Source organism: Siphateles boraxobius, unplaced genomic scaffold, assembly GCF_051911475.1.
Source record: "Siphateles boraxobius isolate OS27281-9 unplaced genomic scaffold, OSU_SipBor_1 86, whole genome shotgun sequence".
NCBI classification, from domain to species: domain Eukaryota; kingdom Metazoa; phylum Chordata; class Actinopteri; order Cypriniformes; family Leuciscidae; genus Siphateles; species Siphateles boraxobius.
In genome coordinates, this window is record NW_027509215.1 from 268962 (window position 1) to 293398 (window position 24437).

At 40.4% G+C, this 24437-nt stretch overlaps 1 long non-coding RNA gene across 1 annotated transcript; it reads left to right on the forward strand.

Annotated features, from left to right (window-relative positions):
* Nucleotides 1-976: 976 nt before the first annotated feature.
* LOC143731105 (uncharacterized) lies at nucleotides 977-22047 on the forward strand. The gene is made up of 4 exons (XR_013200701.1): nucleotides 977-1703; nucleotides 20517-20558; nucleotides 20689-20776; nucleotides 21684-22047. It is a non-coding gene; the product is annotated as an uncharacterized LOC143731105 (long non-coding RNA).
* The last annotated feature ends 2390 nt before the right edge of the window (nucleotides 22048-24437 follow it).

The following is a 24437-nucleotide window of genomic DNA, read 5'->3' on the forward strand; positions in this document are numbered from 1 at the left end:
AATACATCAATTCACTGATAAGTCACATCACAATAAAAAACATGAAGCATACACAGCATTTTCAACAAGTTAACTGTTTCAGCAGAACTTTTAATCCGTCTAAGCATCTTTCGAGTATTTAAGGGGAGGAGGTTGAGAGAGGTGTAGAGACTGTGCTGTTCATCTTCTGCATTCTGAGAAAAACACTAGACAAATAAGCATTATTATATTGAAAATATCTGTTCTTTCTGATAGATTTCTATAGTCAAGTCAAGTCACATTTATTTATAAAGCGCTTTTTACAATGCAGATTGTTTCAAAGCAGCTTTACAGAGACAACAGGAAAAGAATGCAAACAAAAAATTTAATCAGTCTAAATGTTGTCATTCTTAATACTACTGTTGCATCTTACTATTTTTCAGTCTTACCCTTGAAGTTTCCTGAGATCCTGGAGCTTTTTCCTCTCCCAGGTCTCTCTCCAATGACTGCATCTCGGGCCCTCACTTGTGTAGAAACTGTGCCAAGACAGGTAGACAGATTTAGAAACAGCATTTTTTTTAAAGATAATTGAATATAAGACTAAATAGATATTCTTTATCTAACATTACATGACTGCTTTGACACAAGGAGGTTTACTCTTCTGAAGTTTGAATCCTGTTATAGGTAACATGATTTTATTGGTGGAGACGGATGTGCAGCATTCGACAGGATTGTTTTTCAATCTAATGAATTGAGGAGTTTGACACGACACAGATGCATTTAAAAGTATAGCATCTCAAATACTCACTCGTCCCCATGATCATAACTGACATAATGACGGCGATGGCAGCGAGTCTCATCATCATCTTCTGCTTGAGCTGCATGTTGTGTTCACTGGATCTTCTGTCAATAAAAAGTCAGAGATGCTCACTGACTCGTCACATTTACACCAGCTCCTTTTGTATCATCAAAAAGAGGAACTCATTGTCTGATTCATCGCAGGAATTGCACACATCTTCATGTTGCCTTCTGGAAAACTACTGCTTATGCTTTCTCTGTGATTTTATAACGGATATTTGATGGTGCAAATAAGACCCTCAGTAAGTGGTGCAGTTATTTTTCACAGAAAAGAAAGTTTGATGATGTATTTTGGACATGTGAAATGCCTAACTTCATGGAGGGCAATGAATCATGGAAATTGCAAGTTGTTTAGTCATCAAATGCAACAAGGATCAAGGAAAGAATGTGAGCAGCACTGGCATATTTTGGATCTTCTATCAATGTAAAGTTAGAGATGCTCACTGAGATCTCACTTATACTAACCCTTTTTATATCATCAAAAAGAGGAACTGTCTGTCAGATTTGCGGTAGTTCATGATTTTATTTTCTGTAGAAACATCCTCCTGCATTTATGCTCACTCTGTGGTTTTGGTCCAGATATTTCATGATGCAATCCTGTGCCTGTGGAATAGATGAAAAATCCCCCAGTCAGAGACAACTTTTTATATTATTTTTATTGCAGCTTTTGCTGAATTCTCTGCTGTTTACTGTTTGGCAAAAATATATTTGTTGTTCTCCCCCCACATGTACTACTATGTTGATTTTATTTGAACAAATAAACAAACACAAATAAGCAGTTTGAACTTATGTCGTAGGCACATGATAAGGACATGGTATGGACAAGTGGCCGGAGGGGAGCATCAGAGCAGAAAAGAGGAAGGATGTGAAGGCTCCTGGAGAACTCGGTGAGTAAGAGAATCACTCAAATCATGACTGTAGGGTGGGATGTTCACCCTTGCACTTTCCATTCTGACCTCCATAAACTAAATCAAGACTCGAGAGTCACCAAAGACGGTGACTTTCCACTCTCTTGCACATTTTGAAACTCTCTAATACCCTACTCGAAAACTGTCATCTAATACACTGTGCATAGCTCTATGAAATAATCACAGTATTCAGTAAAAGATAAAATGGTGTCTCAAAAATACAGTTTGCCTTAAATTTTGAATCGTAAACACTACCGTTCAAATATTTAGGGTCACAGGTTTTTTTTTTTAAATTCAGCAAGGATGCATTAAATTAATCAAAAGTGACTGTAAAGACATTTATAATGTTACAAAAAAAATCATATTTCAAATTGATGAGGTTCTTTCTGTTAACTTTTTATTCATCAAAGTATTCTGAAATGTTTATATAAAGTATTAACAAAGACTTTATATAGCTACAGAAAGACGGTCCACTCATATTACTATGAATGGGAGAACGTGCAATGCGCAATATGGCGGAATAAGACCCACGTTCTAAAGAAAAGAGCGTCACTAAACCCAAAGTGCAGCTGCCGTTAGAAGCTATGGTTGCTATAGAAACAAACAGTGTTCTCAGACAAGCACTTAGGACTGCGCATGTGCATTACCTTGTTCCAGCCTGAAAAAATAATTTTTAGAAACAAGATTTAATAAACAGTTGTTGTCAGGTTTCATTGGTGATTTCAAATATGATATTTAATCGTAAGCTTTGCGAACAGTTTTGGAGAATTTTGTGTTTCACCATTCAAAGAGGAACTCATCTTGCATGCGTTTCAAAGATGGCCACCGAGTGAAATTACTTGTCTTAAAGGGACTTTGGTATTAAAGGGTTAGTTCACCCAAAAATGAAAATTCTGTCAGTAATTACTCACCCTCATGTTGTTCCAACCCGTTAGACTTTCAAGGAAATTTCTGTAAAAGTTTTATTTTTCTTTTATCAAGTTTCAAAGGTTGTAGTTCCTATTAACCAGACTGACTTACAACAGATTAAATTGTGCCAATAGCTCCCTGTGTATGCACTGTACTCAATTAGTTTTTTTTATAAAAACATTAGGCCTACTGTAATTCACCTTAAGATTTTTTTTTTTTCATGTTCCAAAGCTTGTGGTAGGTTCCTAGTGACCAGACTGACTTATTAGAGGTGAAATTGTGCCAACACCTTCCTGTAATTCTGTAATTCACCAAATGGTTTTTATTTTTATTTATCAAATTATATTGTAATAAATTATATGTTTTAACCACTTGGTGGATTTGCCAGACGTTTCCTTGTGGATTATGCGCTGTGGTAGCGTGTAAAGCATTCTCGATTATAAATACGCAGCTATAATTCATGAAGGTGATTTTGAAGTTATATTTTATGTCGATATACAATGGTTACATACTGTTAAAACTAATTGTGGCATTGATATCTCAAGACTGCCGACTCAGAACTTTTTTTATTTTTCTTAATTTATTGAATTTTATTGAATTTTCAAAATTACAGAATTCAATATCAATGGCATGGAAAACGTCTCAGGTTACGTATGTAACCCTGGTTCCCTGAGAGGGAACGAGACGCTGCGTTGAGACGCGGTGGGAACGCTCTGCGTGATTGCGTCGTGAAGCACGAGTATAATCAGTCCAATGGAAGAGCGAGACGTCATAGGCGGTGACGTCATAGACCAGGAAGCTATAAAGCACACCAGAAAACAGACCGCGACAGCTTCTGAAAAAGCCTGAAGCAAGTCGATCAGGGCATGCAGGAAGTATGGCGGGAGAACGCAGCGTCTCGTTCCCTCTCAGGGAACCAGGGTTACATACGTAACCTGAGACGTTCCCTTTCAAGGGAACTCGAGCTGCGTTGAGACGCGGTGGTGTGAAGTCCTTGCGCACACTAGAAGCAAGCAACCTAGCCCCGGGAGTGGAGAGGTGTAGGTCATAAAATCTGACAAATGTATGAGGTGAGGACCAGCCTGCCGCATTACAAATATCCTGAAGGGAAACACCCGAAATTAAAGCCTAGAGGCAGCCATACTCCTAGTAGAATGGGCCTGAACAGCCACAGGTGAACGCTGTCCGGCCGCTTCATAAGCAAGTGAGATAGCCTCAACTACCCACTTGCTCATTATCTGTTTAGATGCAGGGCAACCTATCTTAGGTTACCCGAAGTAGACAAATAATTGTTCTGATAAACGCCACTGAGCAGCTCTGTGGACCTAAGCATCCAAAGCCCGGACAGGGCATAACAGATTTAAGTTTTTCCTGATCTGGGGTATTAAAGGGACCTAGAAATACAACCCGATCTGGGGTGAAGAAATACTACCACCAACCAGGTGCAAATCCAAGTACGTGCAGGCCTCAGCCTCATGTACCACGGAGAAGACGAAATTAGGGATCTCTCCTCAGAGATAGCCCAGCAAAGAAATATTCATTACAGAAATCAAGTACTGTACCAAAAAGGGCAGAAACGAGATTCAGAAGGCGTTCTCTGCACCAGGCAGAGAACAGCATATTAGTCTTCTCGTGGAGGGAGCTCTAGACTGGAGTATGGTCTCCACGACCTCGGTCGAGAAACCTGAATCTATGAGCTGGGCCCCCTCAGAGGCCGAGCCCACAGTATCCACAACTCCAGAGCTCCCAGGAGCAAAGATATCGGGAAAAGCGTATAGGTGTACCACACCTATTCGATACATCCAGTCCAAGCGGAGCTGGATGCGTGAGGGAGAAACACAAGGGCAATGCATTGTACAAGCGATGCGAAAGGTCGACTTGTAGTTTGACCGAAGTTCTCCCTAAGAAGCTCCACCACCTCGGGGTGAAGTCTCCATTCCCCGGGCCACAGCCCCTGCCTCAACAGGATATCTGCTCTGATATACGAGACCATCAGTGTGTTGTCCGGACCCTTCGCCGACCAACCACTCATGATTGCCCCCGACTTGTGAGGGAAACATCCGTCGATAGCATTATGCGTCGACAAGAAGCCCCCAACACTGGGCCTGGGCGAGGAACCAAGGTTCTTCCACATGACCGAGGCACGAAGGCATAGCCGCGTGACCTTGATCATGCGAAAACGGATTTCCCCTCGGAGAAAACCCCTTGGTCCCGAGCCACCGCTGCAGGGGTCTCATGTACAGAAGGCCAAAAGTAACTACGTTGGACGCAACTGCCATGAGCCCCAGCCAAAGACCGTTCACCGACCGGCCACTCATGACCGCCCCCCCATCCTGTGAGGGAAGCATCCGTCGATAGCGTGACGCGTCGACAAGAAGCACCCAGCACTGGGCCCTGGGCGAGGAACCAAGGTTTCTTCCACATGACCGAGGCACGAAGGCATAGCCGCGTGTAAGGTCCACCCATTGGCCCAACACCGGAATCCAATGGTATGGTCGAAGGAATAATGCGTGTATGTCTTTTCAGCGCTCCAGTGAAGTTCACTTAATTTATTGGAATTTAGTTTAAATAATACTTTAGCTCTACGCTTAATCTGACTCCAATTTCAAATGTTAATCAAATTTAGATTGTGTTTCTTATTAGAAAACAGTCATAAATACTGATTATGAGTTAATTTAGATCTTTGATTATTCTGGCCATTTCATAATTTCAAATATTCGTTCATTAAGGACCTGGTGTCGCTTTGAGACGTCACGTCGCGAGTGTGCGCTCACGATCACAAACTAGCCAGTCCTAAAATAGTCAGAGGGTGCAGTGCAAACTATCTTACCCTACGCGGCCGCTCACTGCTGACTCATAGGTGTAATTTTCTCAATAGTTGCAGCGTACAACATGCTAAGTTAGGAGATAGTCAGGAATCAGAAGGTCTAATGATGTGCCCCATGCTCCATTCATTAGTGCCTTAGGTGTGATCTATCCTGGACAGAGATTTGCGGGAACAACAGACTACACATAATCTACTAGAAATAATGATTCCAGAAAACTTCAGAATAATCAAGGTTAACATTTATTTTTTTCAGGAAAAATGTACCGTGCCAATTTCACAAGTAAATGATTAAAAGCCAATTCAGAAATAATAAATGCATGACATCAATTACTCAAAGATGATTCTAAAAGTAAGCAATGCATTCCTGACAGAGACACACAGTAGTGTGTGAGAGCTTTCCAAGGGGATAACACTGACACATTACTGCATGGGGGTTTTCCTGGTTACAGGTCCCCCAGATTGCTCTGTTACCTAGCCTTAAATACCCAGACCAGAAAAAGGGTTGTACCAATATTTTCCCAGTGTGTTTTGGGTCAGTTCCTGTACCCCAGGGGGTAGCACCTGGTCTCGGGGGAGAGGGGAGATGTCTTGAAGAAACATCACCCAAAGAGGGACATTTTTGGACATTTTCCTGTTTCCACATTCTCAGTGAAGTCGATGGGTGCAGGAATCAAGTAGTCACCTGAAATAACAGCATTAAGACAGGTTGAACATTAAAAGGAAAACACTGCAGAATACACCTCTGTGACACAGTCCCTTTAGGTGTAGGCGTACTGTGCTGAGTGGATGCTGCAGCAGCTGGACGGGGTGTCCCATGATCCTCTTGGCCGGGTTTGCTTTCACCTGCACTTTGTTGCGGTGGTATCCAGTCTGTGGAATGACTCGTTGTATCAAGTCTGTTTGCGTTGGTCAGCATGATCAGAAAGTGTCAGTGGAAAGTGTCATTTTAACGCTCTGAGGAAACATCCGTGTCCTCCCTAGGATGTTTTAACTGACCCTTTGAGGTCCTCGTTCACCTTCAAGCAGAAGGTTTTGTTTGCCGGGCAGGGCAGAACTCCATCGTTGAAGGAATCTTTTCACTGATGACACTCCATTGCGTGTAAGACACCTGAACAACTTCTGAATGACCATGCAATGATTGAATACTGATGTATGTGTGGTCATGAGAAAAAGTTATTGGATAAACACAAGAACACAATATAACAAGACATGATGTACTCAAAAGTGCGAAAGACAAAAGTCAGAAGTGCGAGTGGTAAATGAGGTCTCTTTTTCAAAATCATATATTTATTGACCAGGTCTCATTTGATCACCAAATTCTTCACTACCACAGTGTTCTGGCAGTGGAATTTAGACTTGGTCTGGATAAATTAAGAAAGGGCAGCAGAAAGTCCGTATAACTATATTTACCAGCAGTATGCATAATTGAAGTATATCACATAATTAAACATGGAAATACACAATTGCATAATGATAAAATTGTCTATATTAGCTGTTTTAAGTGCAAATCATTAATGAAACCTAAGGTTTTAATATGTTCCATTTAGAGAATAAAATGTACAGAAACATAGATTTAAACTTTGTAGCTTAACTTTTGCAATCATCCTCTGTGCATTTGATGTACAGGCTATGTCACACTCAATAATGCAGATCTGACTGGGAATTGTATTTGACCAATAGAAATGGCTGCATTTTAGATCTGTTTAGATCATTTTTTATTGTCATTTGTCATTTGTAGAAAACCAGGGGGCCCTCCTGGTTTGCAACAACGCTAATGACTGGACATAATAAACATTTTGTCCAAAGACCAGTTGTATTGATACTTAGGTCTCAATTAGATTTTATCTGTGGAATTTTAACTTATTGATGTGTGACCATAGCCATGCCCATTATGCACATCAGTGTTTACATTCAGGAAGATTCTTGAAAGGAAATTATTAAAATAATTTCCCTGGTCCTATATGTATGAAGGTGAATTTTGTATTATAGATTTGCATGATGTGAATAATTTTGGCCTGGATAGTCTTATGATCTATGCCAGGAAGAGATGTTCTAAAGGGTTGTGGTACTGATAGTGTTTATTGTGTATGTTTGTATATAGGAGATGGGTGGTGTCTATCCTACCATAATCTGTGTTGCATAATTTAGTTCCGGTGCTAATCCGGGAGGCCACATACAGTAGCTACTTCTGTAGTGTTATGAGGTGTGAGCGGCCCCTTGAAGTTTCTCCACCCCCATCTCCTACATGTAAAGTTGTGTGTCCTGCTTGATGCAGGCTTGACCAGACCCTTGCAGAATCTGGTTCTGAAGAACGGCAGTTGTCACCCTGTAAAGGAGATAGACCTAGAGAGGAAAACACAGTTAATCTTAAGCCTTTAAACAAATTGCATTGAGATAGATGGTCTATCACAATATTTGTTTGATGGCCTTAACCAGAAAGTTGTTACTGGTGGCTTTGATCTGTTAATATTTTATGCCATTTGGAGAAAATTTGTTTTAGTTTACAAAGACATGTGTCATTATCATGATCCTGTTTTTGCAAAGAAAAGGTCAATTAAACTGTGTGATAATGGTCAGATCTGACTACCATTGCAGTTAAACTCATACAGTCTGCTGTGTTGTGTTTATTTACACTAGCCAGATCTGTGTTCAGAGCAATTAGATCACCAGTGGTGCTCTGTTTGTTTGTTTGTTTGTTTAGCCTTTGGAATTTATGGTGCCATTCAAACTCTTGACCATGTGGATCTCTGTGGTCCATACTGTAGATTCTCTGCCTGATGTTTACATTTCACACAACTTTCCTTACATGTCCAGTAAAATACCTTATTTGATCAGATCCCATGTGAGCTGATACTCCTAGAGAGGAGTTAAACACTTGCACCACTTTGTTTGTGGTTTTTGTTGCAAGAGAAAATTAAAACTTGTACCTCCCCTTGTTGTTGGGGTGAAGATATATTCGATCAAATTTAAATCCTCCTGTGAATTTGGACGCATTCAAGACATGGCAATCGGGTTGATAATTTTAGTTGGTATATACTGGGCATTGTAATTTTTCTCATTAAAGATTCTTGCACAAATAGAAGGTAAATAAGTTCTTTCTCATTCATTCTTCTCTTCAGTTTCCTTCCTTACCAATACTTTCTCTAACCATCTATTATCTCCTTCCTCCCAACACTAGAAGTGTTCCTGACTTCTTGCTCCCTACATGCACATACCATCTCTCTACATTCTGATTCTTTTCATTCTCCGTCAACATCTTCTCCTCTTCTAAACCAATGCTGAATCATCAAAAGACTAAAGCCATTCCTGGCCATTATAATATAATATATATCACAATCTGGTCATAATATAAATTATATTATATAAAATTGTATAAATCAAACAAATTTCATTTACTGGTCTCTGGGGTCTCTACTGAGTAGATGTCCAGGCTGACTTGTTATTATCTCCCTGATCTTTTAGAAGCCATTTGGCCCTGCAGCTCCAGCTGTGTTGGCATGAGCATTGTGTGGACAGCAACAAACTAAACTGGAAACCAGTTATAGCTGCTTTGATGCTGTGAACATTAAATGTACTGCAAGCACTGAGAAACATGGGTCAAATAATTGCTCACTTCAAAGATTTCTGTGTCTACAATATAGAATTGGACACAGTTAACTTGTTTTAGGCTGAGATGTTATCAATTGCATTCTTTTAAGAATCTATTTGAATATGAAAAAAGGGTTGGACAAACAGGTCTGATGGAGGGTGCCAAGATTGTTTTTTGGTTTGTTAGTTTTGTCTGTCTCTTTTGAGACATCGAAAACATACAAGAGTGCAGTGATTGCAAAGTCTGATATAAGACCAAATTAAAAGCTATGTTTTATAAGACTGGGTCTTAAATGGTGTTGTTTAAACCATATTCTGGGACATCAGTCATGAACTTTTTAGCACTATTGAAAGATTTTCGAAGAACAGCAATTAATTTGAGGTACTTCATATTGTGCTTTGTCTCAATTCTCTTATGAGACAACGACAAGCTGCACATGTGCTCTGAAACTATCAGGCCTGGCTACAAGCCTCTTAGTGACACAATAATTGTCATTATATGCATCAGTTTTAAACGACAAATATCTCAGAATTTAAGTTTTTAGTTTAAACTTTACAGCCCTTTGTTGAGTACCAGAATAAAATTTGAATGAAGTTATTCCAATTTAGGTTACATCACTTGTTGCGTGGGCAAACAAGGAGGTATTTAAAGTTAAAGCAAGGGAATATAATTTCTCATCTACACTGCCGCTATCATGTCCCTGGCATGTGGTTTTATCTAATTCTCAAGCCCCACCGGATTTTGCGCTCTCCGGTCTAACTGGGTATGCCGACCCATTCTATAAATGTGTCTATATGAGGTGTGTCTGAATTTTCCCTCAACACTTTTAAAAAGGCAAAAATAATTGACTTACCACAATGGCTGAAGAAAGAGAAGGAGATCCCAATATTTCGCTGAAAAGACACTCACAATCTGGAGAATCACGTCGGGGTCACCAATTTGTAAGGTCCACCCATTGGCCCAACACCGGAATCCAATGGTATGGTCGAAGGAATAATGCGTGTATGTCTTTTCAGCGCTCCAGTGAAGTTCACTTAATTTATTGGAATTTAGTTTAAATAATACTTTAGCTCTACGCTTAATCTGACTCCAATTTCAAATGTTAATCAAATTTAGATTGTGTTTCTTATTAGAAAACAGTCATAAATACTGATTATGAGTTAATTTAGATCTTTGATTATTCTGGCCATTTCATAATTTCAAATATTCGTTCATTAAGGACCTGGTGTCGCTTTGAGACGTCACGTCGCGAGTGTGCGCTCACGATCACAAACTAGCCAGTCCTAAAATAGTCAGAGGGTGCAGTGCAAACTATCTTACCCTACGCGGCCGCTCACTGCTGACTCATAGGTGTAATTTTCTCAATAGTTGCAGCGTACAACATGCTAAGTTAGGAGATAGTCAGGAATCAGAAGGTCTAATGATGTGCCCCATGCTCCATTCATTGTGCTCCATCCCCAGATTGCTCTGTTACCTAGCCTTACATACCCAGACCAGAAAAAGGGTTGTACCAATATTTTCCCAGTGTGTTTTGGGTCAGTTCCTGTACCCCAGGGGGTAGCACCTGGTCTCGGGGGAGAGGGGAGATGTCTTGAAGAAACATCACCCAAAGAGGAACACAGGATTCTCCTAAGTCCTCAATCCTTCTCATATTACCAATGACTGCAATGAAATTAAGACCATTTTACCAATCGCACCGAGACACTTAAAATGATACCAAACACGAAAAGGAAAAACAATAGATTCCCAAGATACATCATATATGATATATAAGCATTCTTAGTGAACTTTTGGTGACTTGACTCAGGGGGAGAGGGGGATGCAGAGATAAGATAGGAGAAACGTTTGGACAACACAATGTCCTGTGCTCTGTCTTTGCGATCTTCTGTCCAGGGTGCATTTTATTGCTTTATGGTGAGTTTTATCTCAGCTTTTGTCTTAGCAGGAAAATCGGTTCTTACACGCGTGACCTTGATCATGCGAAAAACGGATTTCCCCTCGGAGAAAACCCCTTGGTCCCGAGCCACCACTGCAGGGGTCTCATGTACAGAAGGCCAAAAGTAACTACGTTAGACGCAACTACCATGAGCCCCAACAGTCTCAGAGACTGTTTGCAGTGAGTGACTGACCTAGTTTTACATTCTTTACGGCTGTGAGAATCGCAGAAATACGTGCAGGAGACAGACGTGCTTGCATTGTTGTCGAATAATCCCATAATACACCTAGAAAGTGGTTCGGACTGAGCTAAAAATCAACCAATCGTCGATATAATTTAATACGTGAATGCCCTGGAATCTCAGAGGAGCCAGAGCTGCATCCACGCATATTGTAAAAGGTGTGGGGTGATAACCAAGGCCGAATGGAAGAACCCGATACTGGTATGCTTCGCCCCTGAAAGCAAACCTCAGGAACCTCCTGTGATGAGGATGGATAGATAAGTAAGCGTCCTTTAAGTCTATTGTGACAAACCAGTCCTCGGACTGAATCTGTGACACAATCATATTTAGCGTAAGCATAATATGCTGTTTAATTGACGCAGGTCTAGAGTAGGACGCAACCCCTCATCCTCTTTCGGAACAATGAAGTAATGGCAGTAAAACCCTGACTGTCTGCCGGGAGGAGGAACCCCTTCTACAGCTCCTTTTGCAGAAGTGTCAGTACTTCCTGCTCCATAACCAAAGCCTGCTCGGGGTCCACCACAGTGGGGAGGACCCCTAGAAATCTGGGCGGACAAGAACCGAATTCTGAACCCTTTTCTATAGTGTGCAGGACCCACCGAGAAATATGTGGCAGTAGTTTCCACGCTGCCAGAAATTCTACTAGGGGAACCAGTCTCTCAAGACTGGCCTCTGGATTTGGTTGAACAGTCAGTACGGTGCCCTGAAGTGGCGAACCGGCAGGGAACAACCGAACTGACCATTCTACGACCCTCCTCGGAGGATCGTATGGGGACGCTGACACCTCGGTGCCCTGAACGGCGAACCGGCAGGGAACAACTGAACTGGCAGCGCTGCGACCCTCCTCAGAGAGTCGCACCCCAGAGGGCGCCGAGGAGAAACGATTTCTCAAAACCGTCCCTGCCCCAGAGGAGCCCTCAGAAGCTTTATTAGAGATGACAGTCCTCAGATCTTGCCTCCCTTTAAATAACTTAGTTCCAATGACCCTCCTCGGAGGATCATTGGAAAAAGGTGGCACCTCGGCACCCTGAAACGGCGAACCGGCAGGGAAACCGAACTGACTGCTCTACGACCCCCCTCAGAGGATCGTTTGGGGACACTGACACCTTGGTGTCCTGAACGGCGAACCGGCAGGAAAACCGAACTGGCAGCGCTGCGACCCTCCTCAGAGAGTCGCACCCCAGAGGGCGCCGAGGAGAAACGATTTTCTCAAAAACCATCCCTACCCCGGAGTGGACCACCCTTTAGAAGCCTGATAGCCTCGGCATCAGGGCTTCCTATTGTCCAAGCTTTTTTAGAGATAAAATAGTCCTCAGATCTTGCATATCTCTAACTGGCTAGACTGCTACCGCCACCCAAGTCCCCTTTGATTGTGGAGGAGCCCAAATAGCGATGCTCGCTGCTGCGAGGAGCTTAGTAGACTGAGACTGCTCCGCCCAGCAGTCTCAGGAACATAGATTGGTGAGGAAGAAACCTCTGGAACGCCGCTGAACGGTTTATTCTTAGTTTCTTGAAAGCGGAGCATCCAGAAGAACAGACATGATTTTATCTTATTTTTCTTTACTTTTAAATCAGAAAAACGTATATATATATATATATATCAGTCCGTGGCCACCAGCAGGAAAACAACCGAACTGGCCGTGTGCGACCCTCCTCAGAGAGTCGCCACCCAGAGGACGCAGAGGAGAAACGATTTCTCGAAACTGTCCCTCCCCAGTATAGTTTATCTGTTTTTGCACGACGCAATTCTCGAATAGCGTCAGTGCTGACAACCTCACATTCATCCATGTCTTTATAATTTACCCACCAGCGTTGCCTAAAAATTGTTTTATTTTTTTTTGCATTTTTTTTTTTTTTTTTTGATGGCTGGTGGGTAACGTCGGGGTTAAAAAATTATGACGCCGACTCGGGAGAGAGAAAGCTAGCAAGCGTCTCTTTAACCCGAGGCACTGTCATACCATGATACTTAATACCCATAGCATTACTATAGTTAGACGTAGGGCATTAAACACATAAAATAGAAACCGACTTATTCCACGATCTTGACACCTCAGTGTGGTGTGGAGATAGGGAAAAACGGCAGTCCCCGACGAGGAGGCTGAGATACAGAGTTTTTCTGTTTTTAGATTTATTTCATCTAATAAACTCCTTATTTTCACTCTCATAAAGTTCAGCTGGCCAGAAAATATTTAACTAGCAACAACACTAGATAAACCTCCTTTTAAAGCTCCTCTTTATTCAACAGAGTTATGAGCTGACTTATTTATTCATTTATTGAAAACTCAAACATCTGCCTTTTCTTAATATCTTTATTTGTTTTGTTCTCTTTTTCTAAACAAAACACTAACGATACCAATTCCTCGGAACTGGAAATCGCCAGTACTGGATCTGGCAGGTGAAAGCTGAGATAGGGCAGAGCCCGTCCCAACCCCCGCTGTCAGATCCGTTTGCGAACCCCAAAATGCGAGTCGCCGCCATGCATCGGCAACAGCGGGACCCGCGCGGGGAGCGCGAACCGAACCGTCCTCCTCGAAGAACGCCCGGCGGGAGCGGAGCGTCCTCACGGACAGTTTCTCGCAATGCTCACAGTCAGCCCCCTCGAGAACTGACTGTGGCATGCTCCACTCCCAAATAGTAACAAAAAGCTGATGTGTGTGTCCCCACCCGTGATATAACGTGGGCAGGGAACAACACAAAAGCTGCTTGCTCTCTTTTGCCATAATATATATATATTGCAACTTGACAGACAACAATAAATATGACAAGGACAGAATACACAGATCGCTTGCTGAAGGCAACAGAAGCTGTCGCGGTCTGTTTTCTGGTTTGGTTTATAGCTTCCTGGTCTATGACGTCACCGCCTATGACGTCTCGCTCTTCCATTGGACTGATTATACACGTGCTTCACGACGCAATCACGCAGAGCGTTCCCACCGCGTCTCAACGCAGCTCGAGTTCCCTTGAAAGGGAACTAACTTTACTGCGCTCCGAAAGCCCTCTAGTGGTCGGGAGCATTTCCGTTGTGTTGAGGCTTTATTTTGTTGTGTTGTGCATTTTCCGTGGTGTTGTGGCTCATTTCCGTTGTGTTGTGGCTTAATTTCATTGTGTTGTGAACTTATGTTTGCTTTTTAAATTTCTTTGCGTTGATATAAATAAATAAATTATATATAATTGATACAATATAAATGATATAATTTCCTTTTTTTTTCTCAAAATGAAATGAAATTAAGTATACAGTATTGTCCCTAGTAGGGAAATATGGTGTGGTTACAAATACAAAATCCTATCCAATACAACACAATAAAATACAAACATATCTATAATTTATCCTTGTTTAATAATTTAATTGACTTACAACAGGTGGAATTGTGCCAATAGCTCCCTGTATGCACTGTACACAATTTGTTTTTGTTTTAAAAAACATTAGGGCCTACTGTAATTCACCTTAAGGTTTTTTTTTTTTTCATGTCCCAAAGCTTGTAGTAGGTTCCTAGTGACCAGACTGACTTGCAAAAAACAAGTTTTTAACCCATTTAATTTACACCGTGAGATTCTATAACGTCTACTGGAAGGAAACAGAGCAAGTATGAAGTACATGTGACGGGTCACACAAAATCCTTCTAGCTTCTCTTAAAGGTGCTCTAAGCGATGTCACACGCTTTTTAGGCCAAAACATTTTTTGTCACATACAGCAAACCTCTCCTCACTATCCGCTAGCTGCCTGTCCCCTGAACACACTGTAGAAAAGCGCAGTCTCTGCAGACACCCCAGGCTCCACAAACGGCAACAAGAAACAAACTGGGCTAACCAGCACCACAAAACAGAACAAACTGTTCCAGCCAATAACCGACAAGAAGGATTTGGGGGTGGGATTTGGGGGGGTTAGTGCGCGGATGAGGAGGAGGGAGGGTCTAGCTAGCCTCCGTTTTGTTTGACAATACTTTAAATGTCAACAAGAAGTGATGTCACTCGACATTGCTTAGAGCACCTTTAATGTCTAACAAATGTATGTTCTGAAACTGAAATGTCATGTCGATATCTATTCACTAACTGGATGTTACCATTATACCAATATCTTATAATAGTAGCTCTAAAATTTTATTTAGCACATGAAGGAAGTCTGATTTCATCCTTTTTGAAGACCATGTTCCTCACATGCCTTCAGAGTCTCACATGAATTGATGCAACAGTTTCCCAGACAGCAAAATGTATTTGGGCCAGATTTGGGCCAAATCTTCATTAGCATTTGGCGCAGATCCGCTAAACGGACCTGGGCCGGGCTCATTCTTTCCAACGGCCCAATACCGGAACAGGTTGGAATTACGGATCAGAGACAGATCTGGGCCAGCACTGGCCCAGTACAGTTATTAATGCCATGACATGTGGTGCAGATCTGGCCCAGATCCGTGACTCATATTTTACATCTGGGGCTCATCTGGCCCTGGTCTGTGATTCATATTTAGGCTATCAGACAATTAAGGCACAAACACCCAGACAATTTGTAATTTTCAAAAAACTTTTTTTATTTTAATCACATTTATTGCTCCTTAGTTGGGTGTGACCGGGCACGGCGGCCACCCCCACGGTCGCATGCAAGATTAAACCACCTGATGTTATACTGGTTTATCTCGGTGTCTGTGGCTTTGTCAGACATGGGATTCTTCCTCACTGCTCCTGTAAGACGTACAAAAAGGACACAAAGCAAAGAAACAAAGAGTAAATATTAGATCCAATATTCAAAGATTCTTTATTACATGCCATTATAGTACAATGCTTGCACAAATAAATAATAATAAATGTGACTAAAGTCTAAAGTGGTGTAGAATGAGTAGTATAAAGGTAAAAGAGTAACAACACTCAAGAGCACGTAAATGTGAATTTGAAAACTTGTACAATAAATATTCATACTTGTACGTGAACATTTACACTCACAGCTCCAATGTGAAAACCTGTCAAATTAAAATCTGAAGTTGAATGTTGAAATTTGCACTCGCAGACAAGTCACAAACCTGTATTCTGAATTTGAAGCTGCAGACAAGTAGTCACAAATGTGTAAAATGCCATTCACAGAAATACGACACGCACAAACTTGTAATATATATTTGCATTTAATCGCAGTACAACCTCAATTAGGCACTTGCAACTTCTCAAATCTGTCACTGCAATTTCAAATTTCGCGCCTTGAATTTTGCTACTCTTTTCATGCAAGTTGCAAAACTAACTTGTGCACTTGCAACTCAGTGGCAGTAAGAGAGAAAGGGGGACGCTCTGAAAAGCTAACATGACTTAATGCATTAGACTGATATTTAAAGAAATAAATGATATTATCAAACTCAGTAAACACCATACTAATAATGCAATCAACAGAAAAGCCGATGAGCACAGAATATGACTAAATATGACCAAATTTGTGTTCAGAGCAAATAAACCTGCTGCCTGTGTTTTATTAATAATTTATAACGAATCGTGTTTTATTTTTTATAACTGTTGGTCCATTAAGCCTCATTAAGCGTTTTCTATGGGAGGGAGAAAACAACCCCCCCCCCCTTCTCTCTCGCCGCCACTGAGTTGCGAAAAAAGAGTAGCAAAATTCAAGGCGCGAAGTTTGAAATTGAAATTGCAGTGACAGATTTGAGAAGTTGCAAGTGCCTAATTGAGGTTGTACTGCGATTAAATGCAAATATATATTACAAGTTTGTGCATGTCGTATTTCTGTGAATGGCATTTTACACATTTGTGACTACTTGTCTGCAGCTTCGAATTCAAAATACAGGTTTGTGACTTTTGTCTGTGAGTGCAAATTTCAACATTCAACTTCAGATTTTAATTTGACAGGTTTTCACATTGGAGCTGTGAGTGTAAATGTTCACGTACAAGTATGAATATTTATTGTACAAGTTCTCAAATTCACATCTACGTGCTCTAGAGTGTTGATACTCTTTTACCTTCATAGAGTAGTGAGTGAATGAATGAGAGAGTGGTGATTAAGTAAAGTGAAAGGCATCTATATATAATACTTATGAGCCATAATAGCCTTGGTTGGTTATGATGTTTTTGGTATCTCTTCCACCAATGAAGGCCAGCATTCCCACCTGTGGAAACAAGAGACTAAATTAGTGAGAAGTAAATGATTGATAAATGATAGAGAGGTATGGGCAACATATTCATAGACAGTATATTTTGATTTACAGGATAACAAAAGTAGATATCCATAAATCTCTCTGTAATTATTTCTCCATCTAATATGTGAACACAATGAAAAAATAATTTTGAACCTAATGAGAGAAAATGTTTTTGCCTGCCGTGTCTAGATCGCCTTAAGAGGATTTAGCATTTCAAATTTATGCATTAAATTATTATTAGTATGACTGTATTATTATTATTGTTGTTGTTATTATTATTATTAGGGAAGGCCTACTTTTATTGTTAAATTGATAGGCTATTATTATTATTAATATGCCACGCAATAATTTAACTGCGCATCACCGCATAGACACGCTGGGAGGATAATAATATTATATAGGAGCTTGCTTGGGCTGAAAATTATCTAAAAACATTTAACGTTAGATCGATTATACAATGAATTATAGGCCTATAATTAAAGTTATTAACAGCCTATAAATAGTATGTCCGAACACTGCAATAATCAGTCATCAATGGAAATTAAAAACCGCTTTAGGCTATTTCACAAACAGCTTGTTTAACAAATTAATAAAAGAGGCACATCGCAGTGGCTTAGAAGACGTGGGTAACGTTAATATGGTTTATCCATTTTGCAACACGAACTGGAGGTAAGCAACAGTAGGTAGTTTGATAGCTAACATATCGACATATCACATATATGTCGCACTCTACAGCCGGTATAATACAGTGAGAATTGATATGATACTGACGTCGAACTAGTTTAATGTATTTGGACGTGGGAAGTCATTAATTTGTTATTGTTGCAGTTGCTAGCAGCGGTCACCGCTGGTAACGTTAGTTGGTAGGCTAACATTATACGATTTTGCAGATAACACACAATGGACACGATATTCAGCAATTTTGGAGAATAATAAGCAAATATCACCCATTCAGCCTTAAAGCATATGTTCACATTAGTTGTGGATGTTTAAAATAACCTATACTACCAGCTAACCGCCTGCTACTACCCAGCTTATCTGACACGTCTCAGGTTGTAAGAATGTCAGTGTAAACGTTTGTAAACTTTCATTTTTAATATAATTATGTAACAGACTAATATGACATCAACACCAGTTTACTTTTATAATGTACTTACTAAATTATATGTGTATAATGCACTTACCAATTAGCAGAGACGGTGCAGCCTGCACTCTTCCACTCTTGTCAGCGGGTTTATGTGGGGTGGCGCCCGCGCGTCCGGTCTGCGCAGCTCGCGCGGCTCCGGTCCACAACAGGCAGGCGGACTCAATTCAGTTGTGGCGCGTATGGTCTGCGCAGCTCGCACGGATCCGGTCCAAACCCGCCAGGCGGACTCAATTCAGTCGTGGCGCGTATGGTCTGCCCCGGATCGGCGCCGCACCCGCCGGACGGACTGTCACAGTCGAAGCTACAGACAAGTCTGGCGCAGAGTTGGTGCAGATCTGCATATTGAGTGCGACTGCTGCGCGAATCTACTGATTCGAAAACGGACCTGGCACAGATGTAAATGCTGTCTGGGTTTGCTCAGCAGCACACGATGTTTCCGGCACACCAAATCAGGCCACTAGACTCTTGCGACCTAGAAAAAAACCCACAAATGATTTATCTTTCTAAGTTCACTTGCTAGGGGTCGCCATTGTGTTTCTACCTGAAAACTGAAATATCTAGAGGATATTGGAGGCTTCTTCTCACAGTAAAAACAACTTATGGGGTGGCTTATCAAGATTGATGCTTGAAATTTGCTTGAAATTTTGGTTCACAATGACATTTTGACCTCAAAGAAGTGTTAAAAGATGGGAAATGTGGTTTTAAAAAAAAACCTTCCACTTTCACTCCCACATCAACCCACATTTCTCGTGTCTCTGAATGCTGTCACGATTCGAGGGTTAAAAAAAAAAAAAAACTTTGTGTGCAAAAAGATGCTGCATGAAGTCCCTATTTTCAATATTAACTGAAAACTTGGAAAACCCATTACATAATATTCATGAAAATTATTATAAATACATTTTTATTATTTCATCAGTCTTTGTGTGTATGATTGCTTTTGATTGCTTCTTACTCGAGGAACAATGCTTGGTATTTGGTATTTGTTTTGTATTACTTCAAACGTTTTAATCATAATGTAAAGGCTGATTAAATGTTTGCATGTTTGTTCAAATATGAAAAGTCAAATAAAATAATGTACCACATTCAAAAGCGAAACAGTTCGAGATAAACTCTGTGACACTTTATTGTGAACCTTTCAGCCACAAAGATCTTATATACTGTACTATATGTTGCCACTGTGAGAACTGCAACATGATAACCTCGGATTGTGGACTGAGAAAAAGAGAAGGCCGTCATGACCTAGAAAATCAGGAAATGCAGCAAACAGACTCAAAAGTAAAGATGCTATTAACATATTTAAAGTGTTGATTGTGTTTGATGTCCTCCTTTCCAACTCTGATCGCTAATTAAATACCTAAATATTTGTCTCACATATACAGTACCGGTCAAAAGTTTGAAAACTTTAGTTTTTTTTTTTTGTTATGTGTTTGAAAGTAGTCTCTTAATATGCTTATTAAAATGATAAAAATGATTTCTGAAAGACCATGTGGCACTGAAGACTGAAATAATGACTTCTGGAAATGCTTTACTAACACAGGAATAAATTACATTGTAATATATATAACAACAGAAACCAGTTAATGTAAATTGTAATAATATTTCACAGTATTACTGTTTTTACTGTATATTTATCAGATATATGCAGCCAGGTGAGATTAAGAGACTACTTTCAAAACATTAAACAACTTAATGTTTACAAACTGTTGACCAGTAGTGTACATTATCAGTTTGTTTGCCTTTTTTGCTTTACATCCACTAATAAGTATCTTGTCTAGTCATTTTTTAATTACATCCTCTGTGACGATTGAATGTGTTGGTTAGCCTTTACTCTAGCAAGCATACTGGTTAGTAGTTTTGTTAGGTGTATACTTCATTATTATTCAACAACCTATGACATAGAGTGGAGCCTGTCAGTGGTTGGAAACGCCTTCAATGGGTCCTAGTAGAATACAAGCTTAAAAACACTGTGTCTTTTATGGATAACCATCTGACTGAAAGTAAAATGTTGCGTGTTTCTTCAGTACTGCTACTGTGGCCCCAGATCTTCTCAACCACATGGCAAGGTGTGTTTCACACTTTTCTTACCAGGGGTTTGTCAGAATATGTTTTTGTGTCATTACTAGATTCATTGCTAGGAATAAGTAATACATTAATTTCAAAATACTGGAAAATGAATGTCCTTTTATCTCCTAGATGGATTCATCCAAAGCAAAGTTCCTATGAAGAATCTGCGTAGCTACATCATCCAGAGCAAACCCTTGTTCCCTGTGAATGCTGTGAGGTGAGAATCCATTCAGATTTTGGCAGGGTGACGAATATTACAAACAAGTGACCCGTCAATTATTACAACATTCTAACACTGTGACACAATGGGCCACTCGTGTCCAGAGTAGACACACTGTAATATGGTAAAGATGAGGACATTAAAGTTAAATTATTGCCACATACTGTATCTCTGTCTCTAGATAGATGGACATCTATTTCTGCTTCTCTTATAACTGAAAACATTCTCATTTCATTCTCGTCAATCTCGACAGTGATTCTTAAAGGGACATTGTGTAGGAATTTATCCCATCTAGCGGTGAAATTGTATTTTGCATTCAAACGAATTGCGTGTTGCATCTACAGTATCTGTTATGTACCAAAAAGCCATTTCTGCTGCTTTCAGTTACGTGATGCTGGCTCTGAACGAAAGCGCGTTGTGGAAACGCGTTGGCCTAGTACTTTTTGACCCTCCCTGCTATTATAGTTTTTCAAGATTGCGGAACTACATGGAAGCCTCCGTGGACCTACCCGTCACATGTATATAAAGATAATAAATTCTTCGTTTATGAGGATAAGTCAGATAATTGGCAGAGGTATTTGTACACCATTGAGGACATATTTATGAATAAAAATATTGATTTTAGATAATAAAATACCTGAAAAACCTCACATGGTCCCTTTAAGAACATGCCAACCAAAAATACAAAATCAGCTCAGAGGTAAAATAATACAGAAAATTATGTGAAATAAAATAATTTACTAATAAATTACCTTGTCTGTAATAGATGAAATGAGTCCAAAAATTTCAAGAAAACATTATGCACAATTGTGAATAAATACCATTTTTGATTTATCACTATATTCTAAAGATATTTAAAAACTTTTTATTCTAAAGAATAATGTGTAAATTTGCGTATTTACAGCTCTACAACTCGAGTATGCTATCCTCCAGGGAAGAAGCAGGTTTAAAATTACACACAGAACTTAACAGACATAGGGGAAACAACACCCACCAAAACAGGAAACGAGACAGATTTTCGTATCCCAGTAACCAAACTGGAGCAGGATTGGAGAGGATCTACTGAAACAAGAGAGACATTTCAGCTGGATGGGCTGGCACGGGAGGAAGAGGAATCCACCATTATGAATGAGCCATGTATTTACAATTACTCTTGTTTGAAAAAAGAAGCAGGTTAAATACTCAAGCTCTTAGTGTTATCTCTATATTCTTTTGTGTGTGCAGTGCCTTTTTAACCTCATGACTTGTAATAAAAAACTGTTGAGAAAGTTTTTTTTTTTTTTGCATGAAAAAAGGATATATATATATATATATATTAGTGGTGGGCCGTTATCGGCGTTAACGTGCTGCGTTAACGTGAGACTCTTATAGGACGATAAAAAAAAATCGCGGTTAATCTATTCTCAAAGTTGGGTTGGGAGTTGAGCTGGGTCTGTACTACGCAAGCTATGATGACTTTCACCTTGATATTTTAGCGCGGATGTATACCTAGCCGAATTGCACTGTATGGAGGTAGGGATGGGAATTGAAAACCGGTTCCACTCGAGAACCGGTTCTAAGTTTTACGAACCATCGATATTGTATGCCCTCGACGTTAACGATTTCTCTTATCGATGCTCCTGCTCCGAGTCCCAGCCTTAATATACTGACCGCGAACGCAACTTTCCCTTTTGTCCTTTATCGGGCACCATATGCTGATTTCACGCAGCCGTTATTTTGAAATCGAAAGCGAGGCTCCGGTGGGAAGACAACCGGAAGTGTCGCCTTTAATCATAGGAGAGTCGCGAATGCGATGGCGTATTGTTGTGTTTAATGTAGAAATGAGTTATTCTAAAAATGTACATACATTTCTTTCATAACTTTAGACTATATACAGTGAAATTCATTTATAAAAAAAATTTTTTCAGAAAGTAAAAAAAGAAGCAGGAACGAACTATATACTTATCCTATATTGGATATTAACATCCAATAGTGTAAATTGCGGCAGCAGCTTCAGGTTTGTAGTCCAAGGCATTGTTGTTTATCTTTACTTCCGGGATTTTTCCCACCGGAGCCTCGCTTTCGATTTCATAATGGCGGCTGTGTGAAATCAGTGTATAGCGCGACGTCCGCATCTGTGTGTCATTCATGATGTCAACGCGATTTGAGCAGAGGAGGTAAACATGAAGTGGAAAAGACGATCTATTGACGGCTTTATTTTACTAAACGAGACAAATTATGCTGTTTCCTGTTTGCATAAACAGGGTTTTTCCTGCATTAAATTCGGTGAGTAATGTAGATGAACTGCTGCGCTTGTGACAGGACACGTTTAACTGAAATAACGAGCAGAGAGAGAGAGAGAGAGAGAGAGAGAGACCCGGTCGCGCGCGCGCACTCTCTCACTTCGGAGCCAGGCGAATGTGTAAACAAGACTTCACCATCTCCACACTAAGCGCTTTCCTGCTCTCTCTCCCTCACACATATTAACCAAAATAAGTCGACACGATGCTAAAAAGGTTGGAAGACCAAAGTTTCATGTGGAGCATTCTGAGATGTTGTTTTCCTGAATTACCGCTGGGTGTGAATTGTGCTAAAATAAGTTACCGTATCTTCTCTGAAAAGCGTTCCACGCATTCAGCTGACAGTCTGAAGTACTTCTCTGTAGCCTAGGTCAGGCGCTTCTGCCGCTGTTTCTGGTTCAAAAGTGGCTTGACCTGGGGAATGCGGCACCTGTAGCCAATTTCCTGCACACGCCTGTGCAGGGTGGCTCTGGATGTTTCTACTCCAGACTCAGTCCACTGCTTCCGCAGGTCCCCGAAGGTCTGGAATCGGTCCTTCTCCACAATCTTCCTCAGGGTCCGGTCACCTCTTCTCGTTGTGCAGCGTTTTTTGCCACACTTTTTCCTTCCCACAGACTTCCCACTGAGGTGCCTTGATACAGCACTCTGGGAACAGCCTATTTGTTCAGAAATTTCTTTCTGTGTCTTACCCTCTTGCTTGAGGGTGTCAATGATGGCCTTCTGGACAGCAGTCAGGTCGGCAGTCTTACCCATGATTGCGGTTTTGAGTAATGAAACAGGCTGGGAGTTTTTAAAAGCCTCAGGAATCTTTTGCATGTGTTTAGAGTTAATTAGTTGATTCAGGTGATAAGGTTAATAGCTCGTTTAGAGACCCTTTTCATGATATGCTATTTTTTTGAGATAGGAATTTTGGGTTTTCATGAGCTGTTTGCCAAAATCATCAGTATTAAAATAATAAAAGACCTGAAATATTTCAGTTGGTGTGCAATAAATCTAAAATATATGAAAGTTTCATTTTTATCATTACATTATGGAAAGTAATGAACTTTATCACAATATGCTAATTTTTTGAGAAGGACCTGTATATATATATTGTTCAGAAATCAAGACTAGTTCAGGACATCTAACACAATATGTATTTCAAATAGACATTTGTTACATGTCTGTTTGTTTTCGGACTTCTTTTTGTGTTCCTTGTGTTCAGTCACTGTCTCCATCATCACCATCCTCATTAGTTAATATAGTTCAGCTGTATTTTGTTAATCAGTCTAATCAGTTCCTCCCTGCACCTGTGTATATACCCTGTGTTCTCCCTTAGTGTCTGTCGGTTCTCATTGATGTCTGTTTGCATTTATCTCCCGCGTTCTTTCTCGTTTCTT